We start from the raw sequence: 22461 nt of genomic DNA, 5'->3' as shown, positions 1-22461 counted from the left end.
TGGCTGCTGTGGTTTATGGGCTGTGCCGTGTATTTGTTGTTAATGTTTGGATGTGCACTGCAGTGGAAAAAACCTCGGCATCTGTCACACTGCAGCTCTGCTGTGGAGAGGCAATGACCAAGGAGATCCCTGCCTTCACTCTGCCCAGTCCCCGCTTGCACAGCCTGAGCGGAGGGGAGGGGAGCAGTTCTGGCACAGTCACACCCCGCTTCTGCCCGCATTGGGGTGACTGTGTCTCTCTCCTGCTCTCAGCCCCCGCACACGCCCAGTGTCGGCTGCGCTGGACCCGTGCCTGAAACCTGTCCCTCTCAGCCACTTCTGCAATCGCTTTAACTCCCGCAAACGCGTGCACAGTCTGGATTCACCTGTCTCTGTCTGTGTCACCATGGGAACGAGAGAAGGAACACTGTCCCTGAGTGCGCCCCACCGCGCCGTCCTGGCCTTGGCTGTGGGCCCGGGAATGCCCCCTCCCCTCTCCCGACCGGACCTGGCACCGCTCCGGTCCCGCTCTGGGTCGTCCCACCCAGCCCCAACGGCTGTCCCTGTCTCAGCGTGGTTCAGCGCTCTGCTGACGTCATCAGCGCACAATCGCCGCTTCCCGCCGCCGCCGTGCCCCGCGCCGTGTCTGAAGCTGACAGGGGTTGCTGTGGGTTTATGGCTGGCTGTTGCCATGGGAACTGCAACGGACCCATGCCCTGAGTCATCCTGGCCACACCCCGTCCCTGCCTGTGTCACCCGGGGGTGTGGATGATCCTGCTCTGGTCCCGGCCGTGCATTCGCCTAACTCTGGCTCGCACCGCCTTTGACTCAGAGCCACTGCCGTCCACCCCCGAGACTGACGCAACCACCTTCCTGTTCCCATTCCGGCGCCGATGTTTCCCATCTCGCTTTGCCCCTCTCCTGACTCTGTTCCAGCACCCACAGCCCGTGCGCCGGCCCCACCCATCTGCGCCTATTCCACGCGTTCCAGATGCGAAAAATCCCCTCCACCTGTGGCTGTCAGGTTTTGCTCGACCTTCACACACGTGCCCACCGCCTGAGTTGTAGCGAGGGACGCCTCTTGCTGTCCCTCTGCTATTTCCTCAGCGGATCTGGCTGCCGCGGTGAGGGGGCTGCCCCCCGCCTCTTTGGCGGCTACTCTTGCGGCCTCACGGATTCTCGACACCAAACACGTCACGGGATGCTCAGGACGCCTGGCCGCTGCACCCGCGCCCCCGCCACCCTGTGTCTGCGCTGTTCCCGCTGCCCCCCCTCTTCTCTGCACCACGGGCTGTTTTGAATTCCCCGCCCACGCAGCTACGAAAGATTTCTCTTCTCCCCTCCTCTTCCCTCTCTGCTCTGCACTCCCTCTGCACCCTCCCCCACAGGAGACGCCGCCGCCGCTGCCCCTCTCACCGCGGGTTTGGACTCAAGCAGTGCTTGGTCCCTTCCCCGCCGGGGGCTGTGGCTGTGCTTGGCTTATCTCTCTGTCTGGGGGATTTGCATTGGAGAAGCGCAGGGATTGAGGTTCGAAGGAAACTGAGGAACAGTGGGAACCTGGTTACACAGGGCATGATGACAGACCATCCCCCTGATTCTCCACAGGAGGCAATCCTACTTCCCCTGGATCTGTGGTGAGGAAAACTGCCCCAAGCTGCTGGCTGGGCAATCTTCCCCCTTTGTGCTCCCATAGGAGCCCCAGCTGTCCGGCCGGACGTGCCGTGCCGTAGAGCTGGCTATAATATTGTCCTTGTTAAAAGCAAAAGTTTTGCGGCAGTATTATCTTTTTGTTCTTTTGTGGCTCTGTAATAAAGTTGCTTATTGATCCCTTGCCAAAAATTCAATCCCAAGAAAAAATATACATCTGTGTGCGAGTGACTACACCGCACCTATGATAACAAAGCTTTCATTTCATTTGGGCTGTCTCTTCCTGATGTGTAGAAGTTTCGCCCTATAGGGCTAAAAAAAAAAATCTTTGGTGTGTCCTTGGGAAAATGCCTTCCCTCCCCATGTTCTTAATTTCAACCATTCTCACCAAAAGCTGAGTCGGCATGAAGTCAGTCCGGAGATGGCACTGTCCATCGTCCAGCAGGCCACAGGTGAGGAATCCCAGGTGCGCTTCTGGTTTCTCTCCTCCTGGCTGTCCTACAGACTAAATGCCTTCGTGAAGGTCAGGTTCTTATCTTGAGCTTTCCACTCCCTCTCTTCTTGAAATTGCGGAGAGTGTGCGTACTACTCTTCCTTTTTTTTTTTTCTTCTTCTTCTTTCTTTTTCTGCCGATGAAGGCTGGAGGTTGTATGATGTTTCTTTTTCTTCTTTTTGTTGATGCCCGCGCAGGGACGCCAATTGTGAGAAACCCAGCCTTGCTCTGGGGTCTCATATGATGGTGAAATTCCTCCTCCAACCCGTGCTTCCAAAGAAAAACTCCGCAGGCTTTGGCTGTTCGGTCTCAAGGCAGTTTATTGCTAGTTATCTAAAAGATTATGTTCTCGGACTGCGGCTATTTGATCAGCGGCCTGGCCAGAGGCACACACACACACTGACAACCTCTCTATCTTCTGTCTTCTTCTTCTCTCCCCCCGCCCAGGGCTGCTGCTATCTTTTATATGATATATTACGTATTACATGTTTATAGTTTTCCCCCAATACCTACTACCTATATTACAAAGTGCTTTTCTACTCTAAACCAATCTGTGAGTGCCAACATCACCAAGAACATGGAGGTAAGGAAAAAGAAGGAGGAAGAACAGGATCAGCCCACTTTCCTCCATCTTAGAACTTCTGACCCCCATGTACAAAGTGAAAACCCCTCTGTACATGTGTTAAAACCCCCTGTACAATACTAAAAAAATTTCCCCTCTATTTTGTAATTACTTATACTATACTATCTAACCTTTTGTGGCTGCTTGTTCCACCTCCAAAGTTGGCAATTCATTCCATGGCTCAAACTTAAAATCACAGCTGTTTTTCAGCTGTCTGCCAGGGTCTAAAATGCTTCTGACCAAGGCCTGGAACCTCTAGAAATGTCTGAGAGACATTTTGAGTTCCCTCAACAACTACTTGTAATCTCTTAGATGTTAATTATGAAATGCATAAATCAATCCAAAATAAGCTCATTCAGTTGATTTTGGGGTTATAAGCATACTGCGGTAGGAGTGTCTGAACCAGCAGCCAGGTCACTAAAAAGATGAGGACACATTTTTTTAAATTAGCAATCTGTAATTAAAAGATATAGCAGTCATATGAAAATGACTTGCTCTAATTTATCTCGCTACAATGAACTGATTCTTCTGGCAAGTATTCAGGAAAATTATCTTGAAAATCTGATTGCTGGATTTGTTCTAATTCTATTTTCTAGATGCTTCTTCCTGATGCCATATTGCATTGCCCAAGAGGAAGGTTACTTCTACAGTTTGCTAGATAGCCCGCAGCTCTGTAGTCAGAAGGTAAAACACAGGCCTTGACTAGAAGCTGTGTAGGCATCCATGCTTCAAACATACCACCATAGCTTCAGGAAACAACAGTTGTGGACAATCGATAATGACACCCTCTGTACTGAGAAATAGAAGGCTATCTAAAAAAAAATTAACAAAATATTGAACATGCAGTGCATTAGACGTACAGCCAAAACTAGTAGAAAACATCAGGCACTAATGCCCAGCACAAGAGCAGCATGAACCTGAGGACCAAACCTGACTGGCAGCTGCACCCCAGTGGGATGTGAATGAGCCGTCAGTCCCCTCTCATGGATAGAGGTAAGGGCTGTGCTCCAGCACCGTGTGCTCTGCCCAGTGCCCTACAGCACATGTGAGTGCCATTTGTCAGCTCTTCTGTCAAGCACACAGCTTGGTCAGCCTTAGGGGCAGCTCCTTGTGCCCAGCCATGACTATGTGACAGGCAACAAGCAAGTCAGACCTCTCAGAAAATAATCCTTCAGAAATATTGCTTACCTGGAATACCTCAGTAAAAACAGATACAGAGGCAAAAGTGTGACAGAGAACTCAGCTCGGCACAGACAGAGCTGGGAAGTGTGAGCATAGGCAGGAGCATATGCCTGGCCAAGGGCTGAAGGTTTTCTGAGGCAGGATCCCTTAATCCCCTCATCAGTTTCCAGTTAAGCTAAAAAGAGCCCAGGAGAGTTGATCTGGTAGAAGAAACCAGTGTATAGGAACTGGGAGGTACAAGGGGACACCTCACAGCCGCCTAGAGATTACTGTTAAGGTATGTTGGGTTGAAAGAGACAAGACTAGATTTCTGTTACTGAGTGAAAGTGGAATTGCAAATGCTGTGCTAGTATGTTTAGGAAACTGCCATGAGATGCTGAAAATTAGCTCTTCTCAATCTGGTAAGGAATGTGTTTCCAGACTAATTTTTTTCAAGTGTTTCATTGGTGTTGGCCATTGCAGAACTGTAACATACATGGAGCTCTTCTCTGTGGCTTTCCTGTTTTGATCTCCGTTCTGAGAATCAGCCCAGCAGCGCATTTAGCAGTGAATGACAGCAGTGGTCATCTCCTTTTCCTGAACCTTTCTTCTGCCCATCTCTGGCTGCAGAAACAGTTATCCTTCCACCATGTGTTTTCAGAGGTGCTAACAAAATGCAGAATTGCGGGACACTTTGCAGGACTCCTGCCCCTCCTCACACAGAGAGGTGGGAGGACACGCACTCTCCTCCTCTGAAACCCCTAGCTGGAAAGTGAGAACAATGGTACATTATTATTTTCAATTTTATGTATCATATGGGTTTTTCCCCTCCGTTATTCCCAGTTTTCTCTGGGAAGTCCCACTGGCATCTCCATTCGCACAGCCTTGGGCAAGAACTGGCTCTAAGCCCATGCACACCACAGTGGCAGGTTTTATTGCACTATGGCCAATGACTGACTCTGTTTTGTGGTGTCCAGTTGCTTCCTTCCTACATATATATCCTTTATGATTATAAAGGATATAGCCTTGTTCTGCTCTGCTCAGAACTGTGACACAGCTCCTGGTCAATAATCAAGGCCAGTGGGTTGTTGTGCTGGACCTGTTTATTCATGCCTCTGCAACATCTCAAGGTTTACAGTATTTGGTACATATTAGTGCAATAAGCACAGAAGCAGAGAAAAACTGCAGGTGGTCTCTTCAAAATTGTTAGTTACATAAGATCTTAAAAAATATTCGGAAGTACAGCGACCTAACCACAGCTTTCTTTAGAAACACACCAGGTCCTTCTCTCACTAGAAGTCTGTGGAAATCCATAGCTAGAGTCCTGTTTGTTTTGACAGATGTTAGGAGCTATGTTAAAGAGCTATAATTACATCTATTACAATTAGTATTTACAATTTTTGAGCAAACTATTAACTGAAAGAGTGAGATTATGAACCAAGCTGGGAGATGATTTTGATTTGATTTGATCAACCAACAAAAAAACCAGCAATAACAGAACCAACACACACCCCAACCCCGTGCCCCCCCATAAAAATTGCACAAAAGTAAAAAAAGAAATTAAAAAGAAGGAAAACATCTAAGGAAAAAGACAGACATTATTTTTATCTCTACATTTGTATCTTTATAATGAAGACTAATTGGAAAACTGTTTCTCTCTGTTTAATATTTTAATGCTTTGAAATTGAATTTAGATAAATACTGAATAATGGTAAAACTAAGTGTTTTGGGTGTAATAACATCCCACATAAATATTTGAAGATTTTAAGATTTTCTTCTGTTTTCTCTCATTCAGCAGACCTCTCATTCACTATCATTCTGAAACTGAATTTTTGTGCAAGTACACAGTAACAAATGTTGCACAATATTTATTAAAATGCTCTTCTTTCATGGATCTATGTAACTGAAAGTATTTCCTTTTATCCAGTCAATATATTCTTCCGTCAGCTACACATAAACTCCAGGTATGCTTGTGTTTTCACATTCTTCTCCAGAAGAAACAGTCCCAGGGATCTGACCAGCACAGATTAATGGCGCACCTGAGTCTCCCTGGAAGATACATCAGAAGTAGCTGTCAGTGTGCCCATTTCTCACCAGAGGAGCATGCAGTGCCACCTGCAGTGCACAAGCATGTTTGGAACGTTGCCTCCAGCCTTTTCTAGCCTATGAAATGGAGCAGTTGGCTTACATCATTCATGGAAGTTGGGTGAGGAATAAAGAAAGGTTGCTTTTCAAACCTCAGGGATACAGCCTTTGATACAAATGCTGTGGAGCAGCAGAGTGCTATCATAATTCTATTTTAAAACACATTTTTAATCTTGGTGTAAATTGATTCTCACCTCTTTATCAATTGTCTCTTCTAGATTCAGCGCAGAGGGCATCACATGCAAGATCCAAACAGCCCTTTCGGGTATACAGTTAATTCTGTCCTATTCAGATATTGACTTCTGGAAAGGATCAGATAATTGAGACCCTGATAGCTCTGCTTTTTCTCCCATAGCTACACATGGTGTCTAAGGAGTCCACCATGGCTAGTGAAATATACCAGGAATTAATAGAAAATCTGAGCTCAAATTCCCATACTCTTGATCCTGATTGGCACACTGACCTAAATTAAACAAAGTTTTAACAGGTCTTTTTCACAGCAATAAAGTCTCTCACAAATGCAGTTAAAATCACTTCAAATATGATCAGCCTCCCAAGATGTCTAACATTGCTCTGTTCCCAGTGAAAAGGGAATCATTGTTAAATATATGTTTAAATATATGTTTTTTCCCAGCTTTGGTAACTTTGCTTCTTACATCATAAGTATCCCTCAGATATCATTTACTTTTCCCTGGAGCACACAACATGTTATTGGTTATTTTTGGGTCACTGGCATAATGTTTGTCACAGCTTTTCCTACTGACAATTTTAAGGGTTGCTTCTGCAGACATTTCAGTGGCTTTTCTGGTGATGTGTCTTCCCAGCCAGTCACCTGGCAGAAAGTCAGACAGAGGCAAAAGTTGCACATATTTATTCAGCTTGGCAGTATCATTCAACTAAAAAGGAAAAATAAAAAAGAAGGAAAAACAAGGGAAAACTTGATTTCTTATTCAGAAAGGATGGGAAATATAATATAGTTTCAATTGTCATTTAGTCTCATTTTACCAACACTTCCCTTAAAGATCACTCTTCACTACTGAGGCACTGATCCTCAGCTTAATTGCCCCTTTGAACATTCACAAGACTTTCCATAGTCGCAGTAGTGCAATTTCCCATCTACAGCAGCAGTAGTGAGTTCAAGCCCAGCTTTCCATTGGATATGGTGGGAAATATAAAACCTACATGGGAGTCAGGTTGCTGGATCTCTGTCCTGTTCACAAACCCAACTTGCCACTAAGTTTTGGCAAACTGAAATCAGATTCTGGTGCTTGCCTGACAGAAATATCTCAAAGCACAGTGTGATGTGCCCACAAAGATGAAACCAAAAGCTATAAGCAATTAGACATGAAAGCAGCAATATAACTGAGGGAAAATCAGATCTCAGCCTATTCAGAGTGCCAGTTCTTGCCCTGAGACATTCTAAAGGGGTTAAATGATTCAGACTCTCTGGTTTTTGTTGGCCTTTGCCTGACAAATCCATCTTTCATCAGAAGTCAGTACGTGAAAACACAGCCAAACCCTAACATATATCCTCAGTGTGCTTTAAGGGCTCTTAGCTCCTGAACAGATATTTTCACTCTCACGATCACTGTGCCATGATTCATTTCACAGGCTGCTGTATGGTTCTCAGCTAAACAATTCTGACTTTATACCTTTCAAAAAATGCATTCCAACAAATCAACAATTTCTTTAGAAAAAATCTTTGCAGTTCTTGTTGCCAGTGCTGCTGGAAGGTTCCCAAGATGGAAAGCTTATTCCAAGCCATTTAATACTCCATTACCGCAGAAGTGTAGAGATGGGAGGTAAGCTCTGGCACTAGTACTGGCCAAGATTCTGTGTCAGATACAAAGGATTTTGAGATATCTCTATCATTCTGGAACGCGTGATTTTCATCACACTCTGGACTTGTGATTTTCAGCTCTAGAAATATTACTTCCTAGTGATCCATTTTGGTTTTGTGTTCACAGATACTCAGGTGCTCCTGACAAGTGGCCACAGGAGAAGGCAGTGAGATGAGCCTAGTCTACACTGACAATGAAGCAGAAGCAGAATGCTCACTAACACCTGGGGGAAGGAGCTCCTCCGAGATGAACTGTCATCAGGTGCTTGAGCCACAGATGCCTGTAGGTGTTCTAGCTAGCACAGAGACACACATGGTTACCTTCCTCCCCGTGTCATTGCCATGTCAAACCAGTGATGCCACCTAAATACTAAAACCAGGTTTCAGTCTCAGGAAAATAGAAGCATAGAATGTTACAGTTGAAAGGGACCAGCTAGTCACTGCCTCCCGTGCCACGGGCAGGGGCACGTTCCTATAAATTCTTACCACCCTGATAGCGTTCAGGAACACACATAATCATGGGATATGATTATAAGCAGGTGCTTTTATTGAGAGCTCTGGGAATCAGGGGTACAGACCCAAATCTGACTCCAACACGGCTTTCGAGCTGAATGTATTTTATGTTCTATAGTTATATAACTTCCATATTAATTATTAAACTTATATTGTTCTATTCTAGACATTGACATGAGTTTCTCATTATCTTTATAAGGCCCCTGACCAGAGTTTCTCATGATTATTCTTATCATTAAACAGTAATATTTAATTACTAAACAATCATCACATCTAGCAATTATATCATTTATCATGTACTAGCTACACAGGTGCAGGTCTAGCAAGGTACAAGGCCTCCATGTACTTAGGGAATTTATTTTTCCAGGGCCTACTAAGCTTAATTTTCCTTTTAACCCTAAATCCCCATGATTTTAAAACGCTTTTCCTATCATTTTGCCCTCTTTGAAAGTATTTTCACTTCATTACAAATGCAAATACTTTCACTTGATACACTCTTTCGTTTCTGAGTTTATACATGATGTTCTACAAATCCAGGATTGATGTAAACATTGCCATGGACTGGAGGATCAGAGGATGATGGGTGTGGATCCCCTGTCAGTGTCTTGATTATTTTCAGGTTCCAGGATGTCCTCTTCTGTATCTCTCCTTTTACGACACTGTAGACTAACCAAATTACTAAGAACACAATTAATAGGATTATTACACTTTCAGTGATAAACTTAATCCATGAGGTCACATTCCACCCTAAGCCTTTAAAGACTTTGTCTAACAAGCTTCTAGTAAAATTTTCTGCTCTTCTTGTGCTCCATGCTCTATTGTTATAACTGATTGATGTCATATTCTACGTCTGCAATTACCTTTGGGATGTGGATGCAGCAATGATCAATCTGTACTTTAAGAATCCACATAATCCCTGCTCTTTCAGAAGCAACAAATCTAAGGCCAATCGGTTTTGTAAGGTCATTTTTGTGGTGGCTTGCAATTGTACATTTAGTTCTTTAAATCCTTCCCTAGTGACTCTAGCCAGTCTATCTACCTGACCTGATAGTTTGTGCAACATTTCTTTATTCTGATAGTTTGCTAAAGGACCAAACAAAGACTTTAAGGCCCACCCAAATTTCACTCCACCAGAGGGATCTTGCCATGTTTCATCTTGATTTTCATTATCTGGAACTTCTCATCTTGTTCTTATCTGCACAAGTTCATCTTCTCCCTTAAATGGGGACTTTCTCCAAATTGCACACAAAGCAGGGAGGCCTAAAGTAATTTCTTTGACTTTCCCATCTACAGGGAGATGGGTTGTCCAGGTACCATCACTTGTTGCCCATACAAATTGTCCTGGACTTCAAAGTGTTTGGGAACTCAAAATGTCTCTTAGACATTTTTAGATGTTCCAGACCTTGGTCAGAAGCATTTTAGACCCTGGCAGACAGCTGAAAAAACAGCTGTGATTTTGAGTTTGAGCCATGGAATGAATTGCCAACTTTGGAGGTGGAACAAGCAGTCACAAAAGGTTAGATAGTATAGTATAAGTAATTACAAAATAGAGGGGAAATTTTTTTAGTATTGTACAGGGGGGTTTTAACACATGTACAGGGGGGTTTTCACTTTGTACATGGGGGTCAGAATTTCTAAGATGGAGGAAAGTGGGCTGATCCTGTTCTTCCTCCTTCTTTTTCCTTACCTCCATGTTCTTGGTGATGTCGGCACTCACAGATTGGTTTAGAGTAGAAAAGCACTTTGTAATATATGTAGTAGGTATTGGGGGAAAACTATAAACATGTAATACGTAATATATCATATAAAAGATAGCAGCAGCCCTGGGCAGGGGGAGAGACGAAGACAGCAGATCGAGAGGATGTCAGTGTGTGTGTGTGCCTCTACCCAGGCCGCTGACCAAACAGCCGCAACCCGAGAACATAATCTGTTATATAACTAGCAATAAATCGTCTTGAGACCGAACAGCTAAAGCCTGCGGAGTTTTTCTTTGGAAGCACGGGTTGGAGGAGGAATTTCACCGCCATATGAGACCCCAGAGAAAGGCTGGGGTTCTCACAGGACTGTATTCTTGGTACATCCTATAAGTATTTTATAATTCACTTTACCCTGTTTGTGCTTGATACCTCTGCAGGCACAATGAGTTCGTAAGGCTACTGCCAGTGGTGGAATTTGTTTTATTTCTATATCATCAGAAGTGCAATCATAAGGTTTATTACATGCCCACCAGGTTACTTTGTCTGCCTTTATTCGACTACTAGAGGCAGTGTTCACTACCGCTGGATCTATTTCATCTTCTGAACATTCCCATGTAATGAACCAAGGAGTGGTAGCCATGTGCTGGAATTTCTGAAGTACGCTCAGAGACCATGCACTGTCCCAAGTCTCTATTTGACCTTTGTGATCTTTTGCCTCACACTTCCACACCAGAATGGTTTCTGTAACATTTTATGTAATCTTTTTATAATGTGGTAAGTGGCATTGCCATTGATTTGGGATGCCCCCCTCCCATTCTATTGGATATCCAGTAGTGCCATTATTTTGAAAACAGTCTCGTTGACTCAGAGGATGCAACCATTGTCCTATTACTTTCCAGGTTACCTTGATTACCTGTCTTGATTCTGGTACCTGTTTGCATGCAATTGTTTTGTTCTCTTGTATTTCAGGCAGTTATGTCATGATGATTCCCCAATTTATCGGGTCTCCCCCTGCCTTTGGTATTGGCAGGCAGTCAGTTATTCTGCTAGTGTTCTGCATTTTGGCAAAATCTTTTACTTATCCAGGCATTACATTCTCAGCCCAAATTGCACTGGAAAACTTTATCATCTGTGTTTCTGCTTGCACTTCTCTCTTCATTCTAGAATGAAGAGTGGTTAATTGATTTTTTGCATTCCACATTCCAAAGACCATGACATGAGCATTGGTACAATTATTTGGTAACATTCCTGAAATAATTAAACACATCTTATCTGCAGCTTTGTTGGTCCCACAGTTGACACAGTCCTCAGTCTGGGATGGGCTTTCTTCACTCAAGTGTAGTGTATCCAGGAGTCCACTCCAGCTACCTTGACTGCTGTAAAGGTGCTCAGTAGTAGCTGATGGGGTCCAGTCCACTTTTCTCTCAATGGTTCTTTGTTGCAATTCTTAATGCACACCTCGTCTCCTGGATGCATGTCATGAACTGGATTCTCGAGGGTCAGGAGCCTATTCCACACGAGGGTGCTCCGAAATCCTGCTAAAGTTTTCCCAAGAGACAGAACATAGTTTTCCCGTGACATGTGGATTTGGATTGGGTCCAGGAGATTTGCATGGTTTCCCATACAATATCTCATAAGGACTGACTGACATGCCACTCCTAGGCTTTATCCGGATTCTCAGCAATGCTATTAGTAAAGCCTGTGGCCACTGCAGTTTGGCTTCTTGACATATTTTACTGATTTGCCTTTTTAGTGTCTGATTCATCCTCTCCACCTGTCCACTTGACTGGGGTCTCCATGGTCTGTGGAGGTCCCAAGTTATTCCCAGTACCCTACTTACTTCTTTTACCACCGTGGCTATGAAATGCGGTCCTCTAGCTGATGATATCCCTAGAGGCACCCCAGATCTGGGAATGATTTCTTGTAGAAACCACTTTACTGTTTCTTTTGCTTGGTTCGTGCGACAGGGAAGGTCTCCTGGCCATCCAGAAAATGTATCAACCCCTACTAACAAGTATTTCTATCCTTGAGTTCATGATAATTCTACTAAAGCTACCTGCCAATAATCTCCTGCTTCTATCCCTACCCAAACCCTTCCTAGTTTTTGTGCCTGTCGTCTAGCCACTGGGTTGTTTTTCAAGCAAATCTCACACTTTGACATTATTGATTTTGCCGTTGTTATCATTCGTACTGAGTCCAAATAACGTTTTAGAAAATCTACCAGCACCTCTGCACCCCAATGACATTCATTATGTTCAATGTGTAGAACCTTTCTCATTACCAACGGGGGGTACCACTATCTGTCCATGTGCAGTTACATACCACCCTTCTGGATTCCTCCGTGCATTCAGCAAATGTCCCAGTTCCTCATCTTCTGCTGAATATTTTGGCTGTGGAGGTAAATTGAATTGAGATACATTAAGTTTTAAAGGTACCAATGCCATTGCTGTTTGCACCTTTCGAGCAGCCTGTCGAGCTGTCCAGTCTGCCTTTCCATTTCCCTCACAAATTTTAGAGTTTCCTGATTGATGTGCCTTACAGTGCATAATTGCCACTTGTTCAGGTTTTTGTACTGCTCTTATCAGCTGCAGAACTGCATCTTGATGTTTAATGTGCATCCCTTGAGACAAAAGCAGGCCCCGTTCTTTCCATAGGGCCCTGTCGTGGTTTGACACGGAAAGATAATTTTTTTCCGGAAGGAAGAGGTCAGTTTAGATATTGACCAATTGAAAGTAGACACGCCTCTGAGAACACAGAGGGGTTGAAAGCAGAATTCCCAGGGGAACTCGCTCTCTTTGGTTCCGGTCAGCGTGCAGTGCAGACCTTCCCCCGCCCAGCCACAAGCTGGGTAGGGGAGGGGAAGCCCCGTGGCCTGAAAGGTAGGCCGAAAGCCCCAAGGGTGGTGGAAGGACTGGAACCGGGCTGGCCCCTGCGGATGGAAGGGTGGAAGAAATCTGGGATGTCTCCATTTCCCCCCCCAAGAGTTCCTCTCCCGAGAGGGAGAGAGAAAGCCGCGAGGAAGAGCGGGGGGAGCTGCTGCAAGGTGCCCAGTTGTGTGGGAGTTGCTGGATGTCCGGGCATCGAGCCATCCTGGGAGTTCAGACTTTTAACCCTTCCTTGAGAAATGAAAGCTTTGTGAATTTTCCTTTCCCCTCCTCGGTTTGAAAGAGAAGAAGAGGGACACCTTGGACCCTGGGATGGGATGCTGGAAGGAGGAATTCTGGATGGGAGGGGGACAAGGAGTGGCTTTTGGCTGGACTTTTCCATGTTAGCCACAACCTGAACCTAATCTTCTCCTTCAAGAGGGACTGTGTTTTGGGAGGATGCCAGTGAGTCAAGAGACCTGCTTCAGCTGGGAAAAAGACAAAAGTGGAGTGAACAGAGAAAAGGTTAGGGGGTTTGTGGTGGCGCCCTCTTGCCCTGGAAAGGAAAGAGAAGAGAAGAAGATCTCTGTTCTTGAGCCCTCGGCCCCAGGGGAAAATGGGGGGGGACTGTGGTCCCAAACAATGAAAAACTGAACTGTTGTTTTCTCCCCTCTTGGCAGGGCGTCCTTGAAAGGAAAAATCCTAAAGGCAGTCTGACCATCCATGCATTGTGGTGAGAGCACTGTGCATGGAAAGGAGAAGGGTCACCATGGCAAACTTTTTCTCCGGGCGGTGCCATGCGTGACATGGAAACACAGGATGTGGAGCTCTGTTTCTTGGGGGGTCTGTGGCACAGGAGAGACTCTGTTCCCTCGATGGACTGAGTATCGATTGTTTGGAGGGTGGAAACCTGATTGGGGTCCAGATTGTGTCTCACTGTGGTTTGTTGGAGTTGGGTGGTGGGGGGGAGGAATGTTTTGCAAGGTTTTCATTTGGATCTTTGTGTGGCTTTTTTTCTCTTCTTTAGTTTTCTCTTTTCTTTTGTAGTGGTAGTTTAATAAAGTTTTTTCCTGTTATCAAGCTTGGGCCTGCTTTGCTCTATTCTAGATTCCACTTCACAGCATTCCAGGTAGGGATCACATTTTCATGGGGGCACTGGCATTGTGCCAGTGTCAAACCATGACAGGCCCCATGCACATGCACTACTCCAAATGCAGGTTTTGAATCAGTCCATATTTTCACCTTTTCCCTTTACTTAATTCTATTGCTCTGGTTAAAGCAACCCATTCTGCCTTCTGGGAGGATCTATTTCGTGGCAATGCTTTCTGTACTGGTTGTTGTAACCACATATCCAGTGTGTCTGATTCCGTTCTCCATGAAACTTCTTCCATCTGTGAACAACTCCCAGTCTTGCTGTTCTAGGGGGACATCTTTCAGATCTGCTCTAGCCGCACAGGTGTGTTCTATTAATTTCACGCAGTCGTGTTCCAATGGGCTTTCTTCAGATGTTGTAACTAGGAACAAGACTGGGTCCAAAAGGTTATTGTTTTTAATGCTACATCCTCTTGCTCCATTAAGATTACCTGGAATTTCATCATTCGACTCAGGGAGAGCCAGTGGCCCCCATTCTGCTCCAACACATTAGCTACCAATGTGGTACATAGACATCTATGTGCCTTCCCATGGTGAGCTTCCTGCCTTCTTGTATCAGGATCACAGTGGCTGCGACTGCCCGCAGACATGAAGGCCATCCGGCACTGTCGTTGTCAAGTTGTTTGGAAAAGTAGCCCACCAGCCTTTTCCAGTTTCCCAAACGCTGGGTTAGGACTCCCAGTGCCAGATGTAGCCTTTCATGTGCAAAGAGCTGAAAATCTTTGGACAAATCAGGTAACCCCAATGCAGGAGCAGTTGTCAAGGCCTCCTTTACTTTGAGGAAGGCCTCCTTCTGTGGTTTGCCCCAGGTAAATGGCTGCATCTTCTGGGCCTCATTCTGCAATTAGTCCATAGTCCATGATCCACAGGAGGCACCGCCCTTCCAAGGAAGACTCACAGCTCAATTAGATGCTGGGGCTCTGGAATGGCACAAAGAGCTTGAATAGGTGAAGCCATAGGTGGAGGGAAGACAAGCACAATCAGTATGATTGATAAGCAAGCTTCATTTATTCAAAAATCCTGTAAGTTTATATAGGGTTTGCTACAAGCAAAGTCAGCAACAGCTCTCATGGATCAATTTACAAAGCTCTTTGCTCTGTTTAGCCTACGTGCATTTACAACCATAGCCAGGTTTCTTAAGCCAAGTTTCTCATCTCTAGTCACGTTTTCATGGTACATCCCATCTTCTCTGGGCACATCTTGTCATACAGCCTATTCTTGTACAAGCATATCTCCAAGGATATGCTCATCCTTATTATCTCATTCCAACCTTGTACTGTTTCCCAGGCCTAGACACAGAGCCTATTTTCCCAAGCTCTGTTCCCAGGCCAGACACATCCCAATTCTGATTCTGGGGTCTTAGACAGAGGTATCAATGAACAACTGCTCCATTTATCCATGACCCCTCTCCTGCAACCATTCTTCAATAAATACGCTTAGTACCCAGTTTTCGCTGCCCTTCTGAGATTTCACATCCCAGCTCAATCACAGTCTGTTGGGCAATTTGTGCTTTTTCTTTAGATACCACATAGCCTCCCATTCCCAGTGAATTTAAAATCTCGCTTGTTACCAATATGCAGGTGGCTTTCTCCTCTGTGGCTATCGCTATATCATCAACATACTGTAGCAGCAGGTATTGTCCTCTCGGTACTTGCCTGTGGGAACTCAAAATGTCTCTCAGACATTTCTAGAGGTTCCAGGTCTTGGTCAGAGGCATTCTAGACTCAGGCAGGAAGCTGAAAAACAGCTGTGCTTTTGAGTTTGAGCCATGGAATGAATTACCAGCTCTGAAGGTGGAACAAGCAGTCACAAAGGGTTAGATAGTATAGTAAAAGTAGTTACAAAGTAGAGGGGAAATTTTTTTAGTATTGTACAGGGGGTTTTAGCACATGTAAAGGGGGGATTTTAATGTTGTACATGAAGGTCAGAAGTTCTAAGATGGAGGACAGTGGGCTGATCCTGTTCTTCCTCCTTCTTCTTCCTTACCTCCATGTTCTTGGTGATGTTGGCACTCACAGATTGGTTTAGAGTAGAAAAGCACTTGGTAATATAAGTAGTAGGTATTGGGGAATAATTGTAAACATGTTATACGTAATATATCTTATAAAATATAGCAGCAGCCCTGGGCGGGGAGAGAGAAGAAGACACCAAACAGTCACGGTGTCAGGAGTGTGTGCGTCTCTGCCTGGGCCACTGATCAAACAGCCGCTGCCTGAGAACATAATCTGTTAGATAGCTAGCAATAAACTGCCTTGAGACCAAACAACAAGTGACTGCGGAGTTTTTCTTTGGAAGCACGGCTTGAGAGGAGAGTCTTCACCACCACACGAGACCCCAAACCAAGCCCGGGGTTCTCACATCTGGTGTACCTGGGTGTGGATCACCAAGAAAAATGAAAAGAAACATCAAATAACCTCCAACCTTCATCAGCAGAGAAGAAAAAAAAAAGAAGAGCAGAGCACACACACTAGCTGCAAATTCGAAGCAGAGAGGGAGCAGACAGCTCGAGATAAGAATCTGACCTTCACTGAAACAACTCGTCTCGGGGACTTTCCAGGGAGGAGACGACCAAGAATCGTGCCTGGGATGTCTCACCTGTGACCTGCTGGACGGTGATCAGTGCCATCTCTGGACTGACCTCAGGCCGACTCAGCTTTTGGTGAGAAAGGTCAAAATTAAGAACATGGGTGGGGAATTCTCCCAAGAGGAAAATCAAATTGTATCTGCCTTCCAGGGCATCACCTCTGCCCATCCAGTGGAGATCTCTCAAAAGGAACTGAAAGATTTATCATTGTGGGTGCGGTGTGACTTCCCACACTCAGACCCAGATTTGTTGTTTGAGCCAAATTTTTGTCAGGAAATTAAATATTATCAAGCTATAAGGAATAATAAACTTGCCGCAAAACTTTTATCTTCAGCAAGAACAGTTTTAGAGTCACTCTCACAACGCGGTACCTCAAGCCAGGCAGCTGAGGCTCCTGGTGAAAAACAGGGGTGGGGGGACAGTCCAGCCAGCAGGTCGGGACATCCCCTCTCAACACAGGCACAGGACACGCAGGATTGCTTCCTGTGGAAAATGAGGGAGATGATACCGCATCGCGTCCCGTGTCCCCAGGTTCTCACTGTTCCTCAGTTTCCCAAGAGTCCCTAAGCTTCTCCAATGCAGAAACTCCCCAGACGGAGGCAAACGAGCCATGCACAGCCGCGACGCTCAGTGGGAGGAAGGCATTGCCCAAGTCCAAACCCACGGTGGGGGGGCAGCGGCAGTGGCGGCGGTGGCAGCTCCGGTGGGGGAGGGTGCAAACGTGAGTGCAGAGCAGGGGGAGGAGGGAGAGGAAAGTGCTTTCACATCTGTGCAGGCTGGGGGTTCAAAACAGCCCGCACAGAAAGCGAGGCTGGGGAGAGCGGCGAGGGTGGGACGGATCGGGGCGAAAGCCGGGGGTGTGAGTGCGACGGTGGTACGCCTGGAGCGCCCGGTGACCCGTTCAATGTCGAGAATCCGTGAGGCCACAGAGGCGGCTGCCCAAAAGGCACAGGAGGATAGCTCCCTGTCCACGGCAGCCAGGGCTGCTGAGAAAGCGGCAGAGGGACAGCGGGAGGCATTCCTCGCTTCAGCTCAGGTGGCAGGCACACGTGTGAAGGTCGAGCAGAACCGAACAGCCATTGGTGGAGGGGATTTTTCGCAACTCGAACACGCGGCACGGGCGCAGGCAAGGCGGAGCAGGTGCGCGCAGGCTGTGGGTGCTGGCACGAAGCAAGGAGATGGGCAAAGCGAGGTGGAGACATCAGGGCCAGAATGGGAACAGGAGGGTGGTTTCATCAGCCTTTGGGGGGACAACAGTTGCTCATCAGAGGCGGTGCGGGGCAGAGTGAGGCCAAAGCATAGCCAGGGTTGGAGCAGGAGCGTCCACACCCCCGTGATGACCCAGGCAGGTACGGGGCATGGCCAGGATGTAAACATTCCTCAGGGCACTCTTCCGTCACCGTTCCCATGGCAACAGCTAGCCCAAGCCCACGGCCAATCCCTGTCAGCTTCAGACATGGCCAGAATAGAACAGTTATTGCAACAAAAATCAGTTTCACCGACTGCAGGGATTGCAAACGTGAATCAGTTATCAGGAGAAATGCTCAAAGGTTTATCAGGAATTAGTGTGGGATTTGCAAATGTAAATCAATTGTCAGAAGAAATGCTAAAATGTTTGTCAGAAGTGCAGATTGAAGAGCAGAGTGCGGTTCCGACCTCAGTTGGGGCAGCAGCGCCATCTGGTGGCTGAACCACAACATTGCAACAGGCTTCACAGAACTCGTCCGGTCAAGGCACTGCGCCACCCACTGGTAGGACTGTAACATTGCAGGACTTTTTTCCAATTTCTTATCAGAAAAAATCCAGGGTGAAAAAGGTCACATCTGCACGGCAGCAGGAGCCTCACTGACACCAGAGCAGTGCGGGACTCAGGACACTTCTGATGAGGCACAGCAACAAGATGAAACGATACGCATCACTGCTTTGGAGGGTGTCCCAGCTTGGACAATTCCAAAATCAAGGTCTGACAAAATTTCGGGGCAGGAAGAGTCAATTTTAATATCAAAGGGGGTTGTTGAGTTTCTTTTATGATATTTAAGCACAGCCTTGGAGTCACAGCCAGAACTGTTGGTTCATCTTCCAAAAATTTTCCAAATAATGCAGGGCAGTCATGTGTTCTCCTCCACAGAAGATGCTTCTCTTTTCTCCAGAGACTCCCAGCCTTCATCTTCGCAGATGCTGCAAACTCCATTGGTATCGGTGAGTGCTGCTGCACCGGAGCTGCAGCCACAACAGATGACTCCACTCTACAGGCAAGTACCCACTGAATTTACAGCTTTGCAGAGCACAAAAGTGGACTGGCAGGACATTTGAGCAGAGTTGGAAAAGGAGAAGGGTTTATTACAGGGCTCAGGAAACATAATGATGCCAGTGAACTATGACGCTCAGGGCCAAAACCCGAGATGGGAACGCCTGGATCGTGGAGCAATCAAAGATTTAGCTAAGGCCATTCGGGACAATGGGTTGTTATCACCATATTTCAAGCAGATGTTAAAAAGTATTTTTGGCATATATGACTTAACACCATAAGATCTTAAATATCTTGCTACATCAGTTCTTACAGACACCCAAGCTCTCGTGTGGCAGAAGGCGTGGAGGAGATCCCTGGAGGAGCTGAGAGCCAGATACCAGGGTGGGCCAAATGCAAACCTCACCATGGTGCAGCTTGCTGGTAATCCTCCTGAGGACGATCCAACTCAACAGGCAGTGAGGCTCCCGCGTCATGTGCTCAGTGACATCAAAGAGGCGGCACAGAGGGCAATTCTTCAGATTGCTCCAGCGGGGTTTCAGGACAACATCTATACCGAGATCAAACAGGGTCCTTCGGAGCCACTTTCTTCACTCGTGGATCGTCTTTCTCAGGTGGTGGAGAGGCACGTGACAGAGGAGGGAGCGAAACCACACCTGGTCAAAAGTCTCGTGTTCTTCAATGCCAATCTGGAGTGCAGACAGATCATCAGCACGATGCCACACCAGGCCACCTTGGCAGACATGATCGAGGCGTGCAGCAAGGTGGGGACACCACAACATGTTGCTTCCATCATGGAAGAACACTTGGGGGATCGAATTGAAAAACGTGTTAGGGAAGTTCTTGCAAATTATACAAAAGGCAACTCCAATGCAGGGAGACGCTACTTTGGGTGTGGGGCACAAGGACATATTAAAAGGAGCTGCCCACAACTGGCAAAGCCCAACAAGCCACCAGACCTTTGCCCTCGATGCAGGAGAGGGAAACATCTCACAAGTGAGTGTCATTCACAAACAGATGTGGATGGGAAACTTCTTGCAGTTCCGGGAATCGGGAAAAAGAGCACGAATCAATGCCAGCGCGCTCAGACACAAATCCTGGCAGTGGCACAGAACCAACAGGAACAATCCTCAGGGAGCAACAAACAGAACCCCTCGGCAGAGCAATCACAAAATCCCCAGTGACCCAGACTTGGTACCACCCGGATTCCAATGCGTCTTGGCAACCTCCAAACTGACGTGTCTTTTGAACAATAGCCATGCAGTGATACCTACAGGTGTCACAGGGACTTCTTGGAAAAGGCAGGATTTTTTAATAATGGCCAGGGACAGAAGCAGTGTCCTTGGACTTGTTGTTTATCCATCTTTGATTTCAGCAAACCATAATGGGGAGCTGATGGTCACGGCAAAAGCCTTGTGACCACCTCTGACAATTCCACAAAACACACCGATTGCTCGAGGTATGGATTTGCCATCTCACCCAGAAAGGCAAGCCATGCCGGTGTTCAATAAACGGGACTCTTTTCCTGGTGATCAAGCAGAGGTGCGTGCATCTTGGGTGAAACATTTGAGCCGGGATCGGCCCATCGTTACTTGTCAGTTGACTTGTAACGAAAAGACAATTGCTATCACAGGGATGCTCGACACAGGAGCGGATGTTACAGTTATTTCATACATTTTTTGGCCTCGGGAATGGGACTTGGTTGCACCTTTGGGTTCTCTCACGGGCATAGGGGGGAGTTCCCTATGCATGCAGAGTGAGAATGCAATTGTTCTCACAGACCCGGGAAAAAAGACAGCAGTTATCCATCCTTTCATCATGCAAAAGCCCATCACAGTATGGGGAAGGGAACTTTTGGCACAATGGGGACTGAAATTAGAATTGGATTTTTAACAGGAGTCACTGTGGCACTCGCCACTCTGAAATTGACCTGGAAAACAAATGATCCTATTTGGGTGGAACAGTGGCAGATGCAAGTGGACGCGGACCCGAGGAGCAAAGAAGAGAGCACGCAGACAGAGGCAGACAATGATGCTGCGGACGTCTCATCAGACAACGATTGATTACCCAGAGACTTGGGGTTTTTTCAGGGAAATTAAGAGTTATTTGGGTGTTGCTGAATTGCAGGGTTTTTCACAGAGGTCAGGCACAGGGACATGGAGTTTAGACAGGCAGTGTTCATGTGTCTCATTCTCTTGCCTGTTGCCTTGGGCAATGGGACAGACTTTCCCATGAAACAACCGAGGGAAAATGTGTGGGAAACTTTGGCAAAGGCAGCAGGTCTGGACAGTATTTGTCTGACTCATCCAAAGCCAGAGAAACCATTTTCAACATGTTTGGTAGGTGTGCCAGTGAAGAGTGGCCAATTCCAAAAAATATCCCTCCAAAGGTTTTGAAAACTTTTTCGGATCCTATGGAAGGATGGCATGTTTGGATGCAATACCTTCCTGTGGCTCACCTGGAACCCCCAGAGTTAGACATTTTTGGGCCAACAAAAATGAAATACTGCATCAAATTTAATCCATTGGGAGTGGCAAAGACAGATAATCATACAATAGATGCCACTCCAAATCAGCCTTTTTATAAAAATGCATCATCCTGGTGCAATTACACCAAGGTGACGAGCAAATCATCCCTTTAACACCCAGTCACTTTACCGAAGGGAGTGTTTTTGATTTGCGGGAACAGAGTTTGGCCTGCTATCCCTGCAAAAGTCAAGGGCGGTCCATGCAGCATTGGGGAACTCGCATTGATAACACCTGATTTGAAAACTTTAAAGGAGCAGACATGCAGGGAAAAAAGATCCCTTGATCAATATAGTCCGAATTGTGATGATGATGTTTATACCTGGGACAAGGCTCGGAGAATTGCAGTAGCAATTTTCTCACCCCAAACAGCATCAGGGGTGGCCTTGACACAATTGGACCACATAGCCTGCTGGTTGAGCAAACACAGTCATGCCATTTCGTCTGCACTGAGTGACATGTTAACAGATATCAGCAGTGCAAGACAAGCAGTGCTTCAAAACAGGGCGGCAGTTGATTATTTGTTGCTGTCACATGGGCACGGATGTGAAGCATTTGAGGGGATGTGCTGCATGGACTTGTCCGATCATTCAAAATCCATTCATGAAAATATAAAACAGATAGAAAGTAGTATCACCAAGTTGAAAATAGTAACAGGATCCTGGAGGGATGATGTGGTAGGAGACTTAAGAGAAGTTCCCCCAGACATGCCATGGGAGGAGGCTGTAGTGTAGATGCCCGCCTCCCAGGATGTCCATCAAAACCGACCACTCCCCCCAGGTTATGCAATTATCAGTTATTCCCACCTTTTGGTTATGTCAATCACCCCTTTGTACTTGCCCGTGTTCTAGAAGGTTCTTAAGTTCTCTGATTATAATTGGTTCTTCCCCAGTTACCATCCTCTTCCCTCATCCTCATTTGTTGTATCCCCATCACCCCATCCTAACTCCTCACCCTAACCCTGTTCCTATTGGATCTTTTGTATCCTGAC

The sequence above is a fragment of the Lonchura striata genome, chromosome Z (genome assembly GCF_046129695.1).
Source record: "Lonchura striata isolate bLonStr1 chromosome Z, bLonStr1.mat, whole genome shotgun sequence".
NCBI classification, from domain to species: domain Eukaryota; kingdom Metazoa; phylum Chordata; class Aves; order Passeriformes; family Estrildidae; genus Lonchura; species Lonchura striata.
Note: the sequence above shows the minus strand (reverse complement) of the source record.